The sequence below is a fragment of the Anomaloglossus baeobatrachus genome, chromosome 6 (assembly GCF_048569485.1).
Source record: "Anomaloglossus baeobatrachus isolate aAnoBae1 chromosome 6, aAnoBae1.hap1, whole genome shotgun sequence".
NCBI lineage: Eukaryota > Metazoa > Chordata > Amphibia > Anura > Aromobatidae > Anomaloglossus > Anomaloglossus baeobatrachus.
In genome coordinates, this window is record NC_134358.1 from 331,820,163 (window position 1) to 331,841,552 (window position 21,390).

The following is a 21,390-nucleotide window of genomic DNA, read 5'->3' on the forward strand; positions in this document are numbered from 1 at the left end:
ACTAGAGGGAGCGGCTTCTGGAGCAGTGGAGGGGGCGTTGCTAGACATGCAGGCCGACGCCGGGAGCTAAATTAATGATGCTTCCCTGGGATCACGGCCTGCATCGCCCCACCGGCGCCTTCTCAGGCGGCGGTCTGGATGCAGGGGACTGACTTGTCGTCTCCCTACCTGCTCTTGCTCCGTCTGAAGACGCATCGGTCCTGGGATGCTGGGATCTCGGGGACGCATCTTCGGCTCAAGGCTAGCAGGTACTCGGCTCTGCTTAGCCCTCTGGAGCTACCTCTGTGACGTGCTTCCAGGGAGCCTGGAGGGGTACGCAGACCCGACCACTTGGGCGCGAGGGAAGACTGACGGCTTTTGCAGGCCAGGTTTCCTCTGACAAGTAAACAGATATTCCCAATTATTCAAAATTTATTACAATAAAAATTCAACACCAACAGTGTAAACAAACATATGACCATATAGGCCATGTACAAAAATACACAGATAAATAGATTTTCAGGAAATACGCAATGGTTCACATTCAGAGAAGGGTCAGAGGACTTAACTCATGGGTTAGGATTAGTCATTCATTCAGCACCAGTGTTATTGGAGTATAGCAGTCCATACAATCCACTAGACTTGTTGCTCTGTAGACATCCTTTTAATAGAATTGAACCATCAGCTTTATAATTCCATATGGCAATTTCCACCTCAGTACTCCACCTCGACGCGTTTCCCCACACAAAAAGTGCGGTTCATCAGGAGGCCAGTAAGATGTATGAGTCAGGTGTGCAGATCCATGGCGTTGGATAACAGAGTCAGCGATGGCACAGATGATGCTGTACAGATGACCACCACAGCCCCAAATGATCGCCATTGATTGCCATATGGAATTATAAAGCTGATGGTTCAATTCTATTAAAAGGATGTCTACAGAGCAACAAGTCTAGTGGATTGTATGGACTGCTATACTCCAATAACACTGGTGCTGAATGAATGACTAATCCTAACCCATGAGTTAAGTCCTCTGACCCTTCTCTGAATGTGAACCATTGCGTATTTCCTGAAAATCTATTTATCTGTGTATTTTTGTACATGGCCTATATGGTCATATGTTTGTTTACACTGTTGGTGTTGAATTTTTATTGTAATAAATTTTGAATAATTGGGAATATCTGTTTACTTGTCATATTGAAATATTCCCGGGACTTTTTTGATCCATTTTATATATACCAGGTTTCCTCTGCCCGTACACGGGGGTGGCAGGGCACCCTGGTATTGCCCCTATCAAAAATAGAATGAATAAGGCTACTTTCACACATCCGGTTTGAGCCGTGCGGCTCAATCCGGCTGTGAAACCTATGCAACGGATGCGGCGAAAACACCGCATCCTTTGCATAACTTTTTACATGCGGCCGGTCCGTTTTTTTCCGTTTGCGGCACGCTACTGAGCATGCGCAATGGAAAAAACCGCATGCGGCGGCCGGATGCGTTTTTTTCCGCATCGCGCCGCATCCGGCATCCATAGGCATGCATTGAAAAATGCGCCGCAGCGGCCGGATGCGGCACGATGCGTTTTTTTGCCGGAGCAAAAAACGTTGCAGGCAACGTTCCATCCGGCCGCGGCATCGGCTAAATCTGCCGCATGCGGCAAAAACCGGACCGAACGCAAGCCCATGCGGCACTAATGTAAGTCTATGCAAAAAAAACCTGCAACCGGCGGCAAAAAAAAACGGTTGCGGTTTTTCTGCAGAGCGCCGTATTGTGCCGCAGAGCAAAATCCGGATGTGTGAAAGTAGCCTAAGAAAAGAAAAACAAAATAAAAAGTAAAAATAAGGCTACTTTCACACATCCGGATTTTGCTCTGCGGCACAATACGGCGCTCTGCAGAAAAACCGCAACCGTTTTTTTTTGCCGCCGGTTGCGGTTTTTTTTTGCATAGACTTACATTAGTGCCGCATTGTGACGCATGGGCTTGCGTTCGGTCCGGTTTTTGCCGCATGCGGCAGATTTAGCCGATGCCGCGGCCGGATGGAACGTTGCCTGCAACGTTTTTTGCTCCGGAAAAAAAAAACGCATCGTGCCGCATCCGGCCGCTGCGGCGCATTTTTCAATGCATGCCTATGGACGCCGGATGCGGCGCGATGCGGAAAAAAACCGCATCTGGCCACCGCATGCGTTTTTTTCCACTGCCCATGCTCAGTAGCGTGCCGGAAACGGAAAAAAAACGGACCGGCCGCATGTAAAAACTTATGCAAATGATGCGGTGTTTTCGCCGCATCCGTTGCATAGGTTTCACAGCCGGATTGAGCCGCACGGCTCAAACCGGATGTGTGAAAGTAGCCTAAGGCTATGTGCGCACGTTGCGTACAAGCCCTGCAGAAATTTCTGCAGCGATCTGAAGAGCACATGTGCGCTTTAGATCGCTGCAGAAATGTCCGTAGTGAGCGCCGATTCCATGCGCTCTGCCTGCAGCTCCTCCCATAGACAGAGCAGGAGCTGCCGGCAAAGCGCAGGAAAGAAGTGACATGTCACTTCTTTTTGCGCAGCGCTTCGGCAGTAGCCGAAGCGCTGCGCTCTTAAACGCCACGTGCGCACGGCCCCTGCACAGTCTCCATAGACTGTGCAGGGGACGCAGGACGCATGCAGTTACGCTGCGCTACAAAGCGCAGCGTAACTGCATGTTTTTACGCGACGTGCGCACATAGCCTTAGCTGGCCTGAAGCACCTCTGGTGGAGCTCAGTCCAGACATGTCAGCCTCCCTTCTGACACTAGGAAAAACTGGGCTAGTTCCTGCCTAGCTGGGGTATATGCTGTGGGAGGAGGAGCTAACTCTTTTTTTTAAATCTAGTGTCAAGCCTCCCCTGGAGACAACATATAACCCACGGTCTGTGTCCCCCAATGAAACGGCGAGAAAGGAATCGCAGTAAGAAAACTGCAGCAAAAACGCCATAAAAACTGCTCGAAAAATGCAGAAAACCACTGGGAGACTTCAAGCCACAAGCTAAGGTTTGCTGCAGGAAGGGCGGGAAAAAAGCAAAGCAAAACCAAGCTCAAGGCCGTGTGCACAAACTGCATTTGATGCGGGGTTTTTTGGGTGCAGATGTCACAAATATGCAAACCTATCCTACAGTGGCAGCAAAATAAATGACAATTCTGAAGTGCTGTACACGTGTTGCTTATTTTTCCTTGCAGATTTGGTGCAGAAAATAATCTGCAGCATGTCAACTCTTGGTGCGTTTTTCAGCCCTTCCACCCTTTGATTTCGTTATGAAAAACAAGTGGGAAAAAAAAAACCGCACCAAAAACACACGTTTTTCTGCCAGAAGATGCAGAAAATGTCTCCACCAAATACTCAGTGTGCACACATAGCCTGAAGTGACTGAACAGCAGGTGTCCCCTCGGTGCTGTCTATGGGAGGAATCACTGCAGCTCATCTTCTCCCCCAACCAACGGTGGATTGCCCATTACGGGCAGAGCAAACAAAAGGGAAAAGTGAGGGGAATTCACAATGGTCAGAAATACTGTTATTCCTCATGTACACATCAACTTATTCTGAAAAGTTACTTGAACACAGTGACCCTCATGGTTATTCATTTTAAGAAAGAAAAAAAAAAAATAATAAATAAATAATAATAATAATAATTGCATGTATCTTACCAAAAAGCCTGGGAACATCTGAAGTCTAATTAGGCAACTTTGGCATTTCTGTAGAAAGAAAAAGATAATACATTCCTCGTATTAAAAAGTGTATACCTAGAACGGCCACATAGTGGATCTGAGGTCTTCAGGGTGCTCCTAGACTCCCACCTTTTCCAAAGTATGGTAGGTTTTAGAGTTGAAGAGGACAGTCCAGATTGCTAGTGTTCTAGATCATAACCTTGCGAGCAGGGTCCTCACCCCTGTGACTACTTATGTCCTATTAACCGTAAAGTGCTGAAGAATATGTTGGCGCTATTTAAATACAATTCATACTAAGGATACAGAAAATCGCTAATCACTTCTGTACAATTAGTCTTCTGTGCAGATCTCAGACTTTAGAGAATCACAGTAGGAAACCTCTACATTAAAGGGAACCTGTCATCAGAAATTTTGCTTTAAACCTAAGAGTTTCCCCCTCTGCAGCTCCTGGGCTGCATTCTAGCAAGGTTCCTGTACTTTTTGTGGCCCCTTTTAAACCAAATTAAATACTTTATAAACTTGTACCTTTTGCTATGTAAATTTTGTAAATCGTCCATGGGGGCGGGCTCTCTGGTGACCGTTGCTGTTCCTCCAGCAGATTTACGCCGCACCCCAACGCTGAATTTCATATCTCAGGACGCCGCCCCTGGGCGCCCGTGGTCCCGCGCATGCGCTGTGCGACTGTAGCGGGACTGTGCACTGTGTGCACGTGTGACCGCTGGTGACGTTTTGCGCAGGCACGAGGTTATGAGCGGCGCCGTGAGTGTCATCAGCAAGTGCCGCCCATAACCTCGTGACCGCACTTTCCCCTCTTCCTCCAGCGTTCTGCGCAAGCGCTTGCTGGCCAGATGACCCGACGTCACCTCTTTCCCATCTTGCCCTGCTGCAGGGTAAGATGGGAAGGAGGTGACGTTAGGTCATTTGGCCGGCGTGTGCTTGCACAGAACGCTGGAGGCAGTGGGGGACAGCACGTCCACGAGATTATGGGCGGGCACTTGCAATGCAATCACAGCAGCGCCCATAATCTCGTGCTTGTGACACACGTCACCAGCGATCCTGGCGTGGGCGGCACCTTGGGCGCAGTGGGCGGCGTCCTGATGGATGAAATGGAGCGTGGGGGGACGGCGTCAATGTGCTGGAGGAACAGCAATGGTCAGCAGAGAGCCCGCCCCCATGGACGATTTACAAAATTTACATAGCAAAAGGTACAAGTTTATAAAGTATTTAATTTGGTTTAAAAAGGGGCCACAAAAAGTAAAGGAACCTTGCTAGAATGCAGCCCAGGAGCTGCAGAGGGGGAAACTTTTAGGTTTCAAGCTAAATTTCTGATGACAGGTTCCCTTTAAGGTGGTGGTGTTCTGTGTGTTGACAAGTGAGTTAAAAGGGATTTCTTTTGAGCCTTTTCATAAAAGACAAAATTAATTCTTTAAGTTTTTAACATTTACAGCAAATTATAGAGATCATGTATTCATTAATTGCAGTGCGCTTACCCATGTATGTACAGTACAGACCAAAAGTTTGTATCTTATCTCTAGAACTGTAAGGGCTGACTCACTTGCGAGTTTCTCGCAGTAGAGCAATGCGAGAAGATCTCGCATTGGAATCGGACACGTTAGTGAATGATTCAGCTCGCATTTGCGATTTTTTTTCTCAGTCCAAATCGGACTGAGAAAAAAAAAAACAAAACGCAGCATGCTGCTTTTTTGCGAGTTTCTACTGCGAGTCTCTCCAGTGCAAGTCTATGGGAGCGTGTTAAAAAAAAAACAAAAAAATACGGACTGCACTCACACCATTCTAGTGACATCCGATTTTCTAAATACATTTCTCGCATGTTTCCTAAAACACTGGAAACGAGTGATGTCTCACAATGTCTGTCAATCACTATTCTCTGTCGGTCGGTCTCTCCCTCTCGGTCTCTATTCTCTCTCTGTCGGTCGGTCTGTCACTATATCTCTGTCCCTCACTCTCTGTCCATGTCGGTCTATCCCTCTCCCCCCCTCTCTCATACTTACCGATCCCCGGCGCGGCGCAGCACGGCGTTCACACTGCTCCGGCGGCTTCTCTTTTGAAAAAGCCGGCCGCTCATTATTCAATCTCGTATTCCCTGCTTTACCCGCCCATCAGCGCCTAGGATTGTATGATTGGTTGCAGTCAGACACGCCCCCACGCTGAGTGACAGCTGTCTCACTGTAACCAATCACAGCAGCCGGTGGGCGTGTCTATGCTGTGCAGTAAAATAAATAATTAATTTAAAAAAACGGCGTGCGGTCCGTCCCCCCAATTTTAATACCAGCCAGATAAAGCCATACGGCTGAAGGCTGGTATTCTCAGGATGGGGAGCTCCACGTTATGGGGAGCCCCCCAGCCTACCAATATCAGCCAGCAGCCTCCCAGAATAGCCACTTCTATTAGATGCGACTGTTCTGGGACTGTACCCGGCTCTTCCCGATTTGCCCTGGTGCATTGGCAATCGGGGTAATAAGGAGTTAATGGCAGCCCATAGCTGCCACTAAATCCTAGATTAATCATTGCAGGCGTCTATGAGACACCCCCAATTATTAACCTGTAAATTAAAGTTAATAAACACACACAGTGAAAAAATCCTTTATTTGAAATAATAAACAATAACAAAGACCCTCGTTCACCACTTTTTTAAGTACCTAAAAAACCCATCCATGTCCGACGTAATCCACGGAGGTCCCGCGTCGCTTCCAGCACTGCTACATGAAGGCGACAGGAGCTGCAGAAGACACCGCCGCTCCTGTCAGCTCCACGCAGCAACTGAGGTGAGAAGCGCGATCAGCTGATGTCACTAAGGTTACTCGCGGCCACCGCTGGATCCTCCAACAGTGACAGCAAGTCGCCCGAGTGACAGCGATGAAGTCACAGGTGAGTTGCGGTCACGGGGGGAGGATTCAGCTGGCCACGGGTAACCTGAGTGACAGCAGCGCTAATCGCGCTGCTCAATTCAGTCACTCAGGGGATTAGCAGTCACCGGTGAGTCCTTCACGGGTGACCGCTAATCAGGACGCGACACAGACAGAGCCGCGGCATGACAATGAAGTCGGGTGAAGTTCACCCAAGTTCATTCTGATCGTGCGGCTCTGTCTGTGTCTGCTGTTATCTGCCATTCAGCTCTGCTACATGGCTGTCTGTGGCTGCTGTCAGCAGCCATGTAGCAGAGCTGAATAGCAGATGACAGCTGCTGAGAAAAAAAAAAAGGATCACACACGGATCACACACGCATTGCAATCATGAAAAAAATCTCAGGATCGCAGTGCAGTTGCATTGCACGCTGACCTAACGTGAACTAAAATCAGCCGAGTTTTTTTCAGCCAACTCGGAACGATTTTACTCGCATAGATGTGATTCCAGCCTTAAGAGGAGACTTTGTGCAGCAGGCCTTCATGGTAAAATAGCTGCTAGGAAACCACTGCTAAGGACAGGCAACAAGCAGAAGAGACTTGTTTAGGCTAAAGAACACAAGGAATGGACATTAGACCAGGGGAAATCTGTGCTTTGGTCTGATGAGTCCAAATTTTAGATCTTTGGATCCAACCACCGTGTCTTTGTAGAAAAGGTGAACGGATGGACTCTACATGCCTGGTTCCCACCGTGAAGCATGGAGGAGGAGGTGTGATGGTGTGGGGGGTGCTTTGCTGGTGAAAATTCAAAATTGAAGGCATAAAGAACCAGCATGCCTACCACAGCATCTTGCAGCGGCATGCTATTCCATCCGGTTTGCATTTAGTTGGACCATTATTTATTTTTCAACAGGACAATGACCCCAAACACACCTCCACGCTGTGTAAGGGCTATTTGACTTAGGCTAAGTTCACACATCCTGTGTTTTCAATCCGTCAGGTCCGTCAGCAACGGATCAGTCATTTTCAAGATGTCAACTGATGCAACTGATGTGTTTTTCACAGGATTCCTTTCACAGGAATCCTGTGAAAAAACAAGTCAGTTGCGTCCGTTACATCCGCTGTGCGTCCGTTTTTTGACGGATCAGTCATGATCCGTCTGTGTTTGGGACAGCCCAGTGGGCGTGCCAAGCATGCTGGGCATGCTCAGTAGAGCATGACGGAATCCTGCGCTGGATTCCGTTGTAAGACGGATTACGACGGAATCCAGCACCATAGACATGCATTACAAGCTTGACGGATGGCGACGGATTCCTGCGTGGCGCGTTAATTTTGACGGCCCGAAAAACGTTACATTCTGCGTTGCTCCCCGCTCGGCGGTCAGTCAAAAACGACGGACCGCGACGCAGCGGATGCAACGCAGGGTCATCAGTCGCAATCCGTCACTAATAGAAGTCTATGGGGAAATACAGGATTCCTGCAAAATATTTTGCAGGATTCCGTAATTCCTCAAGGCTACGGATTGTGACTGATGCAAAACACAAGATGTGTGAACTTAGCCTAAGAAGGAGAGTGATGGGGTGCTACGCCAAATAACCTGGCCTCCACAGTCACCAGACCTGAACCCAATCGAGAAAAAAGGTTGGCAAAAGGGCCAACAACTGCTAAGCATCTCTGGGAACTCCTTCAAGACTGTTGGAAAACCATTTCCGGTGACTACCTCTTGAAGCTCATTCAAGAGAATGCCAAGAGTGTGCAAAGTAGTAATGAAAGCAAAAGGTGGCTACTTTGAAGAACCTAGAATATAAGACATATTTTCAGTTGTTTCACACTTTAAGTATTTCATTCCACATGTTTTAATTCATAGTTTTGATGCCTTCAATGTGAATCTACAATTTTCAGAGTCCTGAAAAGAAAGAAAACTATGAATGAGAAGGTGTGTCCAAACTTTCTGTCTATTGGCCAGAGAGGATTTGTGCACCTGTACATTAATTTAATACTAAAGGTGTGCAGACCCCATTTTATTCCTTTTCTGTCGTTAAAGGGAATCTGTCAGATTTTTGCTACTTCATCTGAGAGCATCATAATGTAGGCTGAGAGACCCAGATTCCAACAATGTATTACTTAATTTACTGGGTGCAGCAGTTGTGACAGTTTTTAACTATAGGATGAAGCAGAGTTGAGAAAACTAATTCAACCCACTCCACAGCTTTCCAAATACATTGTCTATTAACAGTGAGCTACTTCTCACAAGCTGGGACATGGTCAGACATAGGCTTGTGTACCAGCTAGTCACAGGAGTCAGCTAGTGATAAAAGCTTCATTAGAAGTAAACAGCACTGTGTGATGAGCAACATCACTGAATTCTGTGTTTTAACCCCTACCTCATGCTGTCCTCAGATTACATAAACAAAAAGCTGCTGACAGATTCCTTTAAGGCTACAACTGTCCCATTTTTGCGGTCCGCAAAACACTGTCCTTTTTTTCACGGATACATCCATGTGGCATCCATGTGACATCCGTGCCATTCCGTATACGGGCCGTGTATCATGCGTGTGCCTTCTGTTTTTTTTGGGATATCGACAGAGGGATATCGACAGAGGGATATCGACAGAGGGATATCGACAGAGGGATATCGACAGAGGGATAGACAGATAGATGAGAAAGACAATGTCCCACTCCCCAGCATTTTGTAATCTTGCACCCTTTAGTGCCTTTCATGTGGCACTAAAGGGTGCTTAGCCTTTTATTTAGCCAAAAAATGAGTAATTTCATAAAATAAAACAAAAAAAAAACAAAAAAAAAACAAAACGTGAGGGTTCCCCCTATTTTTGTAGCCAGCTCGGGTAAACCATGCAGACCACAGCTGGCAGCTTCACCTTGGCTGGTAATCCAAAACAGAGGGCACCTCACACGGTTATCTTAAATTTAATAAATAATTTAAAACAAAAAAACGTAGGGTCCACCTCAAATTGGATCAACAGCCAAGGACAGCTGCTGGCTGGTATTCTCAGACTAGGGAGGACTGCGGTTCTTGGACCCTCCCCAGCCTAAGAATAGCAGGCCGCAGCCGCCCCAGAAGTAGCGCATCCATTAGATGTGCCAATCCTGGTGCTTTTTCCCAGCTCATCCCGATGCCCTGGTGTAGTAGCAAATGGGGTAATAATATATGCAGTTTATACCAGATGTATAATGTAACCTGGCATCAAGCCCTGGGGTTACTGATGTAACGGTGTCTATCAGATACTGACTGGGTTACTGATGTCGGGTAATTAAAAAAAAAAAATAAAAATAAAAATATACAAATTTTTATTTGAAAAAAAACTCCCCAACACATTTCCTCTTTCACCAATTTAATGAAAAGAATAAACAAATCTGGGTCCGGCGTAATCCAATAAGGGGGTCTCACGACGATCCATACTCACTGTCAGGGCTGTGGAGTCGGAGCTCATTTTGGTGGAGTCGGAGTCGGTATAAAATGCACCGACTCCTTAAATATATAATTTAGATTGGGGACAGTAGTGCCATGCAGAATGTGCTGAATATTTTACTAAATAATAACATTTAGTATAATGCTTATATTTAAGTGAAAAATGTATTGTAGTACAATGTGAACATCAAACATTTAATTATTTTTATGATACAATAATCAAGATATTTAGATAGAACATAAAATACACTTATTAGAATACAACTTTAGAACACAAAAAAACAATTGTAAATATGTAATACTAATTGTGTATATAATTATATATATATATATATATATATATATATATATATATATATATATATATATATATATATATATATATATATATATATATATATATACATATACACACACACACACGATAAATATGTAATCTACTGTATATTACATAGTGCATTAAATATTTACAATTTATTATAGTTTTTTGTGTTCTAAAGTTGTATCCAATAAATATATATTTTATGTTCTATCCAAACATCTTGATTATTGTATCATAAAAATTATTAAATGTCTGATGTTCACATACACATGTTCATGTACTACAATAAATTTTTCACCTAACTATAAGCAATATATGTATAAGTCGGAGTCGGAACCAGAGAAATTGAGGAGTCGGAGTCGAAGGTTTGGCTTACCGACTCCACAGCCCTGCTCACTGTCCCAGTCAATGAAGAATAGAATGTTCCCCATTGGCTGGGAGAGCAGTGCAGTGACCTGAGCTAATATCAGGAGGTCAGCCTAGGTCACTGCAGGGCATGACCAGCACTGACTTCAGGAGCTGAGCGAGGTACATTACCTGCAGTGATGGAAGCCGCTGTACTCCTGACATCAGCGCTGGTCACTGAGGTCTATGCCCGCCGCATTCTCAGATCACCTCTCGCGAGCGGCTCGTGACGTCACCGCTAGTCAGTCTCGGGCCGCCTGCGAGAGGTGATGTGAGAATGTGGCTGTCAGTGACAGGCGCTGACGTCAAGAGTGCAGGACTTCATCACCGCAGGTAATGAACTTTACTAACCTCCTGACGGCAGCACTCATCATCCCCGCAGCTGCTCGCACTGCAGTGCCGGCATATGCTGACATTGCTGTGCGAGCAGCTGCGGACACACTGCAGTGCAAGCAGCCGCGGAGCTGGCGCAGGAGCGGGACACAGACTGCAGGGGCACCCGACAGAGGTCACACAGAAGTGCTTCCGTGCGGCTTCCGGAGATTTTGCGGGCCCATTGACTTGTATTGAGTCACGGTCCGTTATTACGGAACAGAATAGGACATGTTCCATAATAACGGAATGGACATACAGCATCCGATCTGTTTTTTTTTGTAGGATCGGATGCACACGGAAGTGCTTCCTTGTGCCATCTGATCCTACACAAAAGACATTGAAAACATGGTCCTGTCCGTGGGGCCGCAAAAAAACAGGAACTGACCATTACAAACGGAACGGTCATGTGAATGAGCCCTTAATGAGTAAAGGAAGTCTGGCAGCAGACTGGAGCACTGCTGCTGATTGAGGTACCAAACTCTTAGGCCATGATCCCACAAAGATTTTGAGGTTACATAATTCTGCACCAATTATGTAAATTAGGACACTTGCATTTTTTTTAATATGCATTTGTCACGGCGTTTAGTCTCTTGTTCATATGTTACGTTTTAAATAAAGCAGATTTGTTCTTGATACTTCCTGGTATTTGACGGACAAAACCTTATTGATATACTTGTATGCGGATTACATGTGTTTTTGATGCATGTGCATTTTTTTTTTACCTCTGAATTATCTGCATACCCACAACAGAAATGGACATGTAGATTGGAAACAGACAGGTTAGTTTACATGGAGTAAAAAAGAAGCATAGTGGGTGAGCCTTCTATACATCCCATCCGCTTTACTGGAACTGTAAGGCTATGTGTCCACGGGACAATGTACTCGCGGACTTTGCCGCAGGCTTCCCACAGCTGCTCCCCGGAATCCGCAGATATCCATTGCTGCGGGATTCGAACATTTTTTGCTGCGGTAAACCTGCGGGACAAGTGTGGAAATACCTGAAGAAGTGCCGGGACCTCTATCTCCATAGTGGAAAGGCGGGACATCGGCAGATATTTCCGCATGAATAATTGACATGCAGTTCTGTGCGGCTGCGGGACATACGCAGCATATTCCGCAGCCGCACATACTGCAGCATGGACACAGCACTCCCCAAATCCCATAGGATAACAAGGGGAGTGTCTGTATGTGCGTAAACCTGCGGATCTATCTGGAAAATCCAGATAAATCCGAGGGTTTGCCGCAGCAAAATCCGCGGGTACGTTGTCCCGTGGGCACATAGCCTAAGGCTATGTGCCCACGCTAGAATGTCCCTGCGGATTTTTTTGCCTGAAAATCCGCGACTTTCGCGGCAAATCCGCACCCGCGGATTTACCGCGGATTTCATTTTTTTTTTCCCCCATTCAAAACCAACAATCCGGACCAAATCTGCACCAAACAATTGACATGCTGCAGATTTTTCCGGATCAAAATCCGCGGCAAATCCGCAGCGGAAAAATCCGCAGCATGGGCACAGCATTTCCAAAATGCCATTGAAATGGCTTGGAAGTGCTGCTGCTGCAGATTTTCGGGAAATCCGCGGCAAAATCCGCGCAAAATCCGCAGCGTGGGCACATAGCCTTAATGTGCAAGCACCCAGTGGCTGATCACAAGCCAGGCCTGTGAACTTGTCAGAGAACCCTCCATCCACCATACTCAGGCTTCACTCACATGTCCATTATAATCTATGTTGCCATTCAGTTGCCTACTTTTCTTTGATTGACCATCTGTGTAAAACACACCAACATGTCAGTTTTTCTCCAGCAGCAGGAATTACAAAGGCCAATACAAGTCTTAAGGCAGCTTTACACGCAGCGACATCGCTAAAGCGATGTCGTTTGGGTCACGAAATTGACGCACATCCGGCCTCATTAGCGATGTCGTTGCGTGTGACACCTATGTGCGCTTCAAAAAGGTCGCAAAATCATGCAATATCGTTAATCGTTGACATGCTTCCCTATTCCCAAAAATCGTTGCTGCTGCAGGACGCAAGTTGTTCGTCGTTCCTGCGGCAGCACACATCGCTATGTGTGACACCGCAGGAACGAGGAACCTCACCTTACCTGCGTCCACCGGCAATGCGGAAGGAAGGAGGTGGGTGGGATATTACAGCCGCTCATCTCCGCCCCTCCGCTTCTATTGGGCGCCCACTTAGTGACGTCGCTGTGACGCCGAACGAACCGCCGCCTTAGAAAGGAGGCGGTTCGCTGGTCACAGCGACGTCGCTAGGCAGGTAAGTAGTGTGACGGGTCCGATCAATGTTGTGCGCCACGGGCAGCGATTTACCCGTGACGCACAACAGATGGGGCGGGTACGCATGCTAGCGATATCGGTAACGAGGTCGCAGCGTGTAAAGCGGCCTTAAGAGTCCGTGAAAAAACATGTAAAGCACAGGAATGGCATCTGTTTGGATGGGGCTTTATATTTTGCATCTACGTTTTTGTAAACATTGATTTATCTCTACTGGCTAACACGGTACAAAGATATATTTTACCTGTTTGTAAACATTAAAACATTTTAAAAAGGTACAACCTTTTAAGTGAACTGCAAACATCGTAATGTAGACGTGCTAATTTGTACTATCTATTGGCGCATTTTCTATTTTAGAACACATATGAAATCGCAAATCTGCCATGCTATATATGTGACTGCACCCTTGTGAACGTCATATGCACATAATGCAGCCTCCTGCCTAGGGGAGAGAAGGGAGGGAAGTGGAGAAACTAGTTTTAGAAGTCTACACACCTTCTGCTCTTAGGGTACCGTCACACTTTAGCGACGCTCCAGCGATCCCACCAGCGATCTGACCTGGTCAGGATCACTGGTGCGTCGCTACATGGTCGCTGGTGAGCTGTCAATCAGGCAGATCTTACCAGCGGCCAGCCCCCAGCCAGCAGCGACGCGTGGAAGCAATGCTGCGCTTGGTAACTAAGGTAAATACCGGGTAACCAAGCAAAGCACTTCGCTTGGTTACCCGATATTTACCTCGGTTACCAGCGCACACCGCTTAGTGCTGGCTCCCTGCACTCCTAGCCAGAGTACACATCGGGTTAATAAGCAAACCGCTGTGCTTATTTACCCGATGTGTACTCTGGCTACGTGTGCAGGGAGCAGGCAGCAGGCACTGGCAACCTGAGAGCGGTGGACGCTAGTAAACAAGGTAAATATCGGGTAACCAAGCAAAGGGCTTTGCTTGGTTACCCGATATGTACCTTGGTTACAGCTTACCGCAGGCTGCCAGAAGCCGGCTCCCTGCTCCATGCACATTCAGATCGTTGCTCTCTCGCTGTCAAACACAGCGATGTGTGCTTCACAGCGGGAGAGCAACATCCAAAAAATGAACCAGCACTGTGTGTAACGAGCAGCGATCTCACAGCAGGGGCCAGATCGCTGCTCAGTGTCACACACAGAGAGATCGCTAATGAGGTCACTGGTACGTCACAAAAACCGTGACTCAGCAGCGATCTCGCTATGTGAGAAGTACCCCTTACGTCAGACTCTCACTTAAAGGGGTATTGCTGTACAAATCATTATGCACTGAATAAGGAAGGTTTCCTGTATCAATACCTCACACAGTTCAAGACCTGTTATTCAATAGGAACGTCCACTTTAGGTCCAGAACATAAAAATGGACAGCTCTTGTGATGGACGGATCTATAGTAAAAAGGTAGAGACAAGCGCCTATATATCCACTCCCAGACAAGTTATAGTTCTAGGAATGGTCATTGAAAGCAAACAGATCTTGAGAAACTGACACACAGAGTACCAGATAAGAAAACGTTACTTTTCATACAGATATCTCCATCTCAAACGGCAGCAAAGTTAGCGCTACATACGTCACTGGCCAGGGCCGGACTGGGACTAAAATTCAGCCCTGGCATTTGGAGGTACGGTACACAGGCCCACTTTTCGCATGGTGAATGTGTAACATCTTTGTGCACTTGTAGATTGTATAAGGCTGCTTTCAAACTACGTCTTTTTAAACATGCGTCCTGAACATTTTTTTAACGCAAAAACGGATCCAGTGCAAATGCGTTTTCATTTCAATGCATTTGCAATGGACTCGCGTTAACATGCGTTCACCTGCGTTTGTGTGCGTTATAGTGAGGATCCAGCGACTTGCAGTTTTTTAACATCTTTCAAAAACGCTACTTGTAGCGTTTTTGAGCTGCGTCCAACTTCTGCAAATTGCTGGATCCTGACTAAACAGCATGCAAACGCATGTGAACGCTGGAATGCTGATAGGCAGGATCCTGCTTGCTCTACTGAGCATGCCCAGAAGCCAGCCCGTGATCAGTCTCTCTCTCCCTCTGTCTCTCTCCCCCTCTCTCTCTCTGTCTCTCCCCCTCCCTCTCCCTCACCTGAGTGCTGCGGACACTCGTAACCAAGGTAAATATCGGGTATACAAGCAAGTATACCCGATGTTTACCTTAGTTACGAGCCTCGCAGCTGTCAGAAGCCGGCTCCCAGTCTGGCACGTTTAGTTCCCCTCACTCCCGATCACATGACTCCAATGCCCGCCCCTAAACATTCAGTGACAGGATCCTGCAAAGTAACACATGCGTTTGCATGCATTTTTTGCTGTAAAAGCAGGATCCGCTTTGCAGCAAAAAAACGTTCAGGACGCATGTTAAAAAGACGTAGTGTGAAAGCAGCCTTACACGACCATATAACATGTAGCCACGGCTGCATCCGGTATTACAGCTCAGTCCTATTTATTGCTCTTAGTAGCAGGACCTGGTGAAGCGGCTATTTTCCCTACAGAGCTGGGCAGATAATGAAGAGGATGCTGCTCTCCACATAATGCTGCGGTCATATAGCTGATGGGCAGAGATACAAAATCAGATCCCCCTGAGCTAATATTGATGACCTATTCTACAGATAGGTGATCAGGGAAGCTGTTGTTTTCACAGGTGATAATTTTGGGTGCATATCATTTAGGGAATATGTAATGACATTTTTTGGGGGCAGATCCCACCATGGAAACTACTATGAAAAATCCTCAAATGACCATCTGCATCTCCTCGCTGTGCACAGGTTCAGGATTTTGAGCATCTTTTACCCACTTCAGGTTTCTAAAATCACCAAGTGATTAAAAGAAGTGACTGCTCCACTCTTCTGGTGTTCTCCACTCAGAAAATGCTCTGTATTTTACAATGCAAATCAATGGGAAGGCTCGGAAGATGCCGGAATCTACAACTCCTAGCTTGTCCTTAACTATGGTAATGAGATGCTGGGAGTTGTTGTTATCAGACTGCGGACTTTACAGGAACCAGAATACTGATAAGACACAGGCAATATCACAAATAAACATTTACTCCAGGTACCTTTATAAGTCACGTCTTCTGAGTTGATCCTATCCCTTTTGTCTCCACGCAGTACAGACGCCATGATGAGGTTTCGTGCCCACTGCTCATCTCTGAAAACCTCCCTCTTTATTCTTCAGCAGCACTTCCCCACACAGCACCTTTACAAATAAAAGTAACATTACACTGCCCCATACATATAAATATCTCCCATGCTGTGCCCCTGAATAAATAATTGCTGTGCTTCATTTAAAAAATATCCCCCCACACTGCCCTTATCCAAAATACATCCCACACTGCCTCTCTCCTTAAAGGGAACCTGTCATCAGAAATGTAGCTTTAAACCTAAAAGTTTCCCCCTCTGCAGCTCCTGGGCTGCATTCTAGGAAGGTTACTGTACTTTTTGTGCCCCCTTTGAAACCAAATCAAACACTTTATAAAGTTGTACCTTTTTGTCTGCAATTCTTGTAAATTATCCCTGGGGGGCGGGCTCTCTTGCGTCCGTTGCTGTCCCTCCTGCAGATTGACGCCGCCCCCCAATGCTCCATTTCATATCTCAGGACGCCGCCCACTGCGCCCGAGGTCACGTGCACGCAAGGACTGCTGGTGACGTGGTCGCAGGCATCAGATTATGGGCGGCGCTGTGATTGCATCACAAGTGCCCGCCCATAATCTCGTGACCACGATCTCCCCTCTGCCTCCAGTGTTCTGCGCAAGCGCTGGAAGATGACCCGACATCACCTCCTTCCCATCCTGCCCTGCAGCAGTAAATAGATGGGAGGACCGGAGCAGGACAGCACAGGATACGAGGAGACACGGAGAGGATCTGAGCGGCGTACACAGTAAAAAAAACATGTAAAATCAAACAAAGACACACATTGTCTTCTGAACAGTTAAAAGCACTAAACATTTGGGGGTTTTTTTTGTAACCTGTGCTGTGCTGCTCCGCTCCTCCCATCTATTTCCTGCTGCAGGGCAGGATGGGAAGGAGGTGACGTCGGGTCATCTTCCAGCGCTTGCGCAGAACGCTGGAGGCAGAGGGGAAAGGGCGGGCAGGAGATTATGGGTGGGCACTTGCCATGCAATCACAGCGCTGCCCATAATCTCGTGCCTGCGACCACATCACCAGCGGTCCTCGCGTGCACGGGACCTCAGGCGCAGTGGGCGGCGTCCTGGGATATGAAATGGAGCAATGGGGGATGGCGTCAATCTGCAGGAGGGACAGCAACGGACGCAAGAGAGCCCGCCCCATGGATAATTTACAAGAATTGCAGGCAAAAAGGTATAACTTTATAAAGTGTTTAATTTGGTTTCAAAGGGGCCACAAAAAAGTACAGGAACCTTGCTAGAATGCAGCCCAGGAGCTGCAGAGGGGGAACCTTTTAGGTTTAAAGCTAAATTTCTGATGACAGGTTCCCTTTAATATACCCTCACGCTGCCTCTTTCCATGTCCCCATACACAGCTTCTCTCCATAATGTCCCCTCCACACTGTTCTCTTTGTAACATACCCCCACACTGCCTCTCTCCATAATATCCCCCCATATTGCCCCTCTCCAAAATATTCCCCCGAAACTGCTCTTTTGTAACCCCCACACACATGCACAATACAATGCACTGCCATCACCTCCTCCACACACAAACACAGAAACACACAAACACACACACACACACACACACACACACACACACACACACACCATTACCCCTCCCCACACACACAAATACAATGCACCCCCCATTACCCCGTCCCCACACAATACAATGCACCCATCATCACACACACACACACACACACACACGCGCTATACAATACACCCCCATCACCCCCTACAAAAACACACACACATACAGAAACACAATACACCCCCATCACCCCCTTGCCACATACACACACTAAAATGCAATCACCCCCTCAACACAATGCAATGGACCCCCCATCACCCCCTTCACACATACACACACACACACACACAATACAATGCACCCCCAATGCACGTCGGGGGCAGGCCGCAGTCATGGCACTACACACTGTTCAAATTTATGTCTGAGAGACGCAAATACATTGGAATAGGAAGGAGGAAGCTGCGGTCACCGGTACCGCCGTGCTCCTCAGCAGTGTGTGCATGCCGGGCACACTATCACACAGCAGGGTCAGCACAGCGCAGCGCGCTACCTCCTGGTCCTGCTGCAGCTAGTGTGCGACACGGCAGATAATGTTGCTCGGCCTGCACACTGCTTAGCAGAGCGGCGGTGACTGCAGATACAGTGGCCCACTACAGGGGAGCGGCCCATCTGGCATTTGCCAGAATTGCCCTATGGCCAGCCCAGGCCTGTCACTGGTTCTCTGCTAACACCACACAAGACGAAGCTGGCTTCTATAATGCACAAAAGTCACAAGAGCTATTATAATCCCTCCTCTGCATCGCAGTGAGCGTGCCAGATCGCTCCTCACAAGAGTAAAGAATCCAACACTAATGATGCAAGTAGTTTAGGTTTTAATAGAAATTGCAATTCAGAGCCCAAATAGAGGTTTCTAACTACATGTGGGCTATCATTGCGCTCAGAGGAAACTGGGTTACAGATTGTGGGGTCCATTTTGTGATGTTTCTTCTAGTAAAAGTGAATACACTGGGGCTAAAGTAATGCTAAAGTAATCTTTTTAGGTAAAATTATTTTTTTTCACTGCACTTTGCATTCATTCCTGTGAAGCACTTGAAGGGTTAATAAACCTCTTGGGTGTGATTATGAGCACTTTAAGGGGTGCAGTTTATAGAATGGCATCACTTTTGAGTATTTTCTGTCACATAGGTCACTTCAAATATGGTGTGGTCCCTAAAATAATGGTTTTGTAAATTTTGTTCAAAAATTGAGAAATTGCTGATAAACTTAACCAACTTAGCAAAAAAAAAAAAAAAAAAAAAAAAAAAAAGGTTTTCAAAAATGTTGCTGATATAAAGTAGACATGCGGTAAATGTTATTTATTAACCATTTTATGTGACAAGCTCTGCTTTAGGGGCATAAAAAGTTACAAATAAACGCAAAATATATCATGCTAAATTTACCACTAACATGAAGTACAATGTCAGATTCTATTGAAGTCTTCAAGAGTTATTACATCATAAAGTGACAAGTCAGATTTGGCCCGGTCATCAAGGTCAAAACTTGGGGGGTTAATGGAGCAAACAGATGAAATAGGGTTAGAGGAAAAAAGTAGGATATACTATCCAGCTAGACTTCGAGAAAAGAGAAGGAACAAAAAAAAAAACCCCAAAATCTTGCCCCTTGCAGAAATAAATTAGCTCCACTGCTGACATCTCAAAAATGAAGCGATACCTAATGCTCAGGCAATATAGCTGGCTTATGCTTGCTGTGAGGCTATTGACCTGCTAATATGGTCCTGGAAAATTGGTAGACCTTGCGTTACAGAATGCGATGTAAGGAGGAAATGGGAACATTAAAGGGAACCAGTTTGGTGCAATATGCACTGAGAAGCACGAGCAGTTCTGGGTGCATATTACTAAACCCTGCCTAACTGTCCCTGTATACACTAGCATACAGTAGATAAGGGATGTTTAAAAAAAAAAAAAAAGTATTTGATTTTTTTTTATTATATGCTAATGAGTGCGGGGACTAGTCCCAAGTGCATTATATCCCTCGATGAAGTTCTCTCTCTTAGCATGTTAGTAAGTCCATAGGGGTGTGCTAACATGCTATTATTCACTGCAGTGTCACCAGCAGTGTCGCGCATACCTGTGCCCACTGTCACCGCTCTTCTGAATGCCAGGCACTTCCAGCCATGCCCAGTAGACCTATCTGAAGCCGGGACACGTACAGCCCGCTACACACTGCACATGACAGCGTCACCCTGTGGGCGTGCTAACATGATAAGAGGGCAGACTAGTCGTGGGATAAAACACCCTTGGGACTAGTCCCCATGCTCATTAGCATAAGATAAAATATCTTTAGAAATACTTTATGTAAAGATCTCTATCTACGCTAGTGTATACAGGGACGGTTAGGCAGGGATTAGCAATATACACCCAGAACTGCTCGTGGGTGCAGATTACACCTGACAGGTTCCCTTTAAACAGTAGCCCATTACTGGAGATCCGGAGCGTACATTAGGAGGGCTTGTCTGGAGACACATGCAGAAGTTACAGGCCATTGCTGAATGCTAGCACAGGAGGAGCCGCAGGGTGAGAAGGCACTGACGTGTTACAGCGAGATGGGACAGCTACACAGGAAAGCCCTATTTACACTACATGTGGATAGCACGCCGGGTCTAGAACTCACCGCACTGCACACCGGTCCTGCGTGGACCCCGCTGGAAGGTGAAGGGTAAGTGCGCAGGTGAGGCGCTGTGGTGGCCTGACAGCAAACAATGTACGGGCTCCTGACAGGTTAGTGGGCGTCACCGGCTTGGTTGGTGGGCGTGGCAATGTTTTGGGGGTTTTTTCTATCCACTATAATGTTGCTCCACCTCTCCATGTGGGGGTCTTACCCCAGACACCAGCTACTATTATAATCAACTCTATGCCCTAGTGGCCTTCGAAAGCAAATGTATCTTCCGCCTGGAAGCGTTGGGCTGGAACCATGGGGCTGCATTTTGAACAGGCCCCATCACATGACAAGTTACGTCATACCTGTCAGGAGCCCGTACATTTTAGCATAAAAAAAAAAGCTCTAGAAATAGCCTGAGGTCAGCTGGGCGTGCATACTTCTTCACGTGGGTGAGCTCAGAGAAGTGCTGGCCACTGACGTCACATGCTGCCGGCCAAACAGGAAGTGATGTGCGGTGGAACGCACAGTGGAACGCACAGAGGGTGCGATGCAGTAGAATGGACTGCATGCTGTCAGTATAGTATAGCGTGATGTTAACAAGTGCTATTAACCCCTTACGGTTGTGTAGAAGAAGGGTGGTAAAAAGCTCTGTAGAATGTAAGGTAGAATGGATAGAAAGGAGGAAGAAGTAGGTATAAGATAG

General features: G+C 46.7%; 1 protein-coding gene across 1 annotated transcript in view; it reads right to left on the reverse strand.

Moving 5' to 3' along the window:
- CCDC127 (coiled-coil domain containing 127) overlaps positions 1-21,114 on the reverse strand; it is a 48,174-nt gene extending 27,060 nt beyond the window's left edge. The window contains exons 1-2 of the mRNA XM_075316542.1: positions 20,700-21,114; positions 3,644-3,691 (exon numbers count right to left, since the gene is read on the reverse strand). The gene's annotated coding sequence lies outside the window, so the exon portion shown is untranslated. The remainder of the gene's footprint in view (positions 1-3,643; positions 3,692-20,699) is intronic.
- Positions 21,115-21,390: the final 276 nt, after the last annotated feature.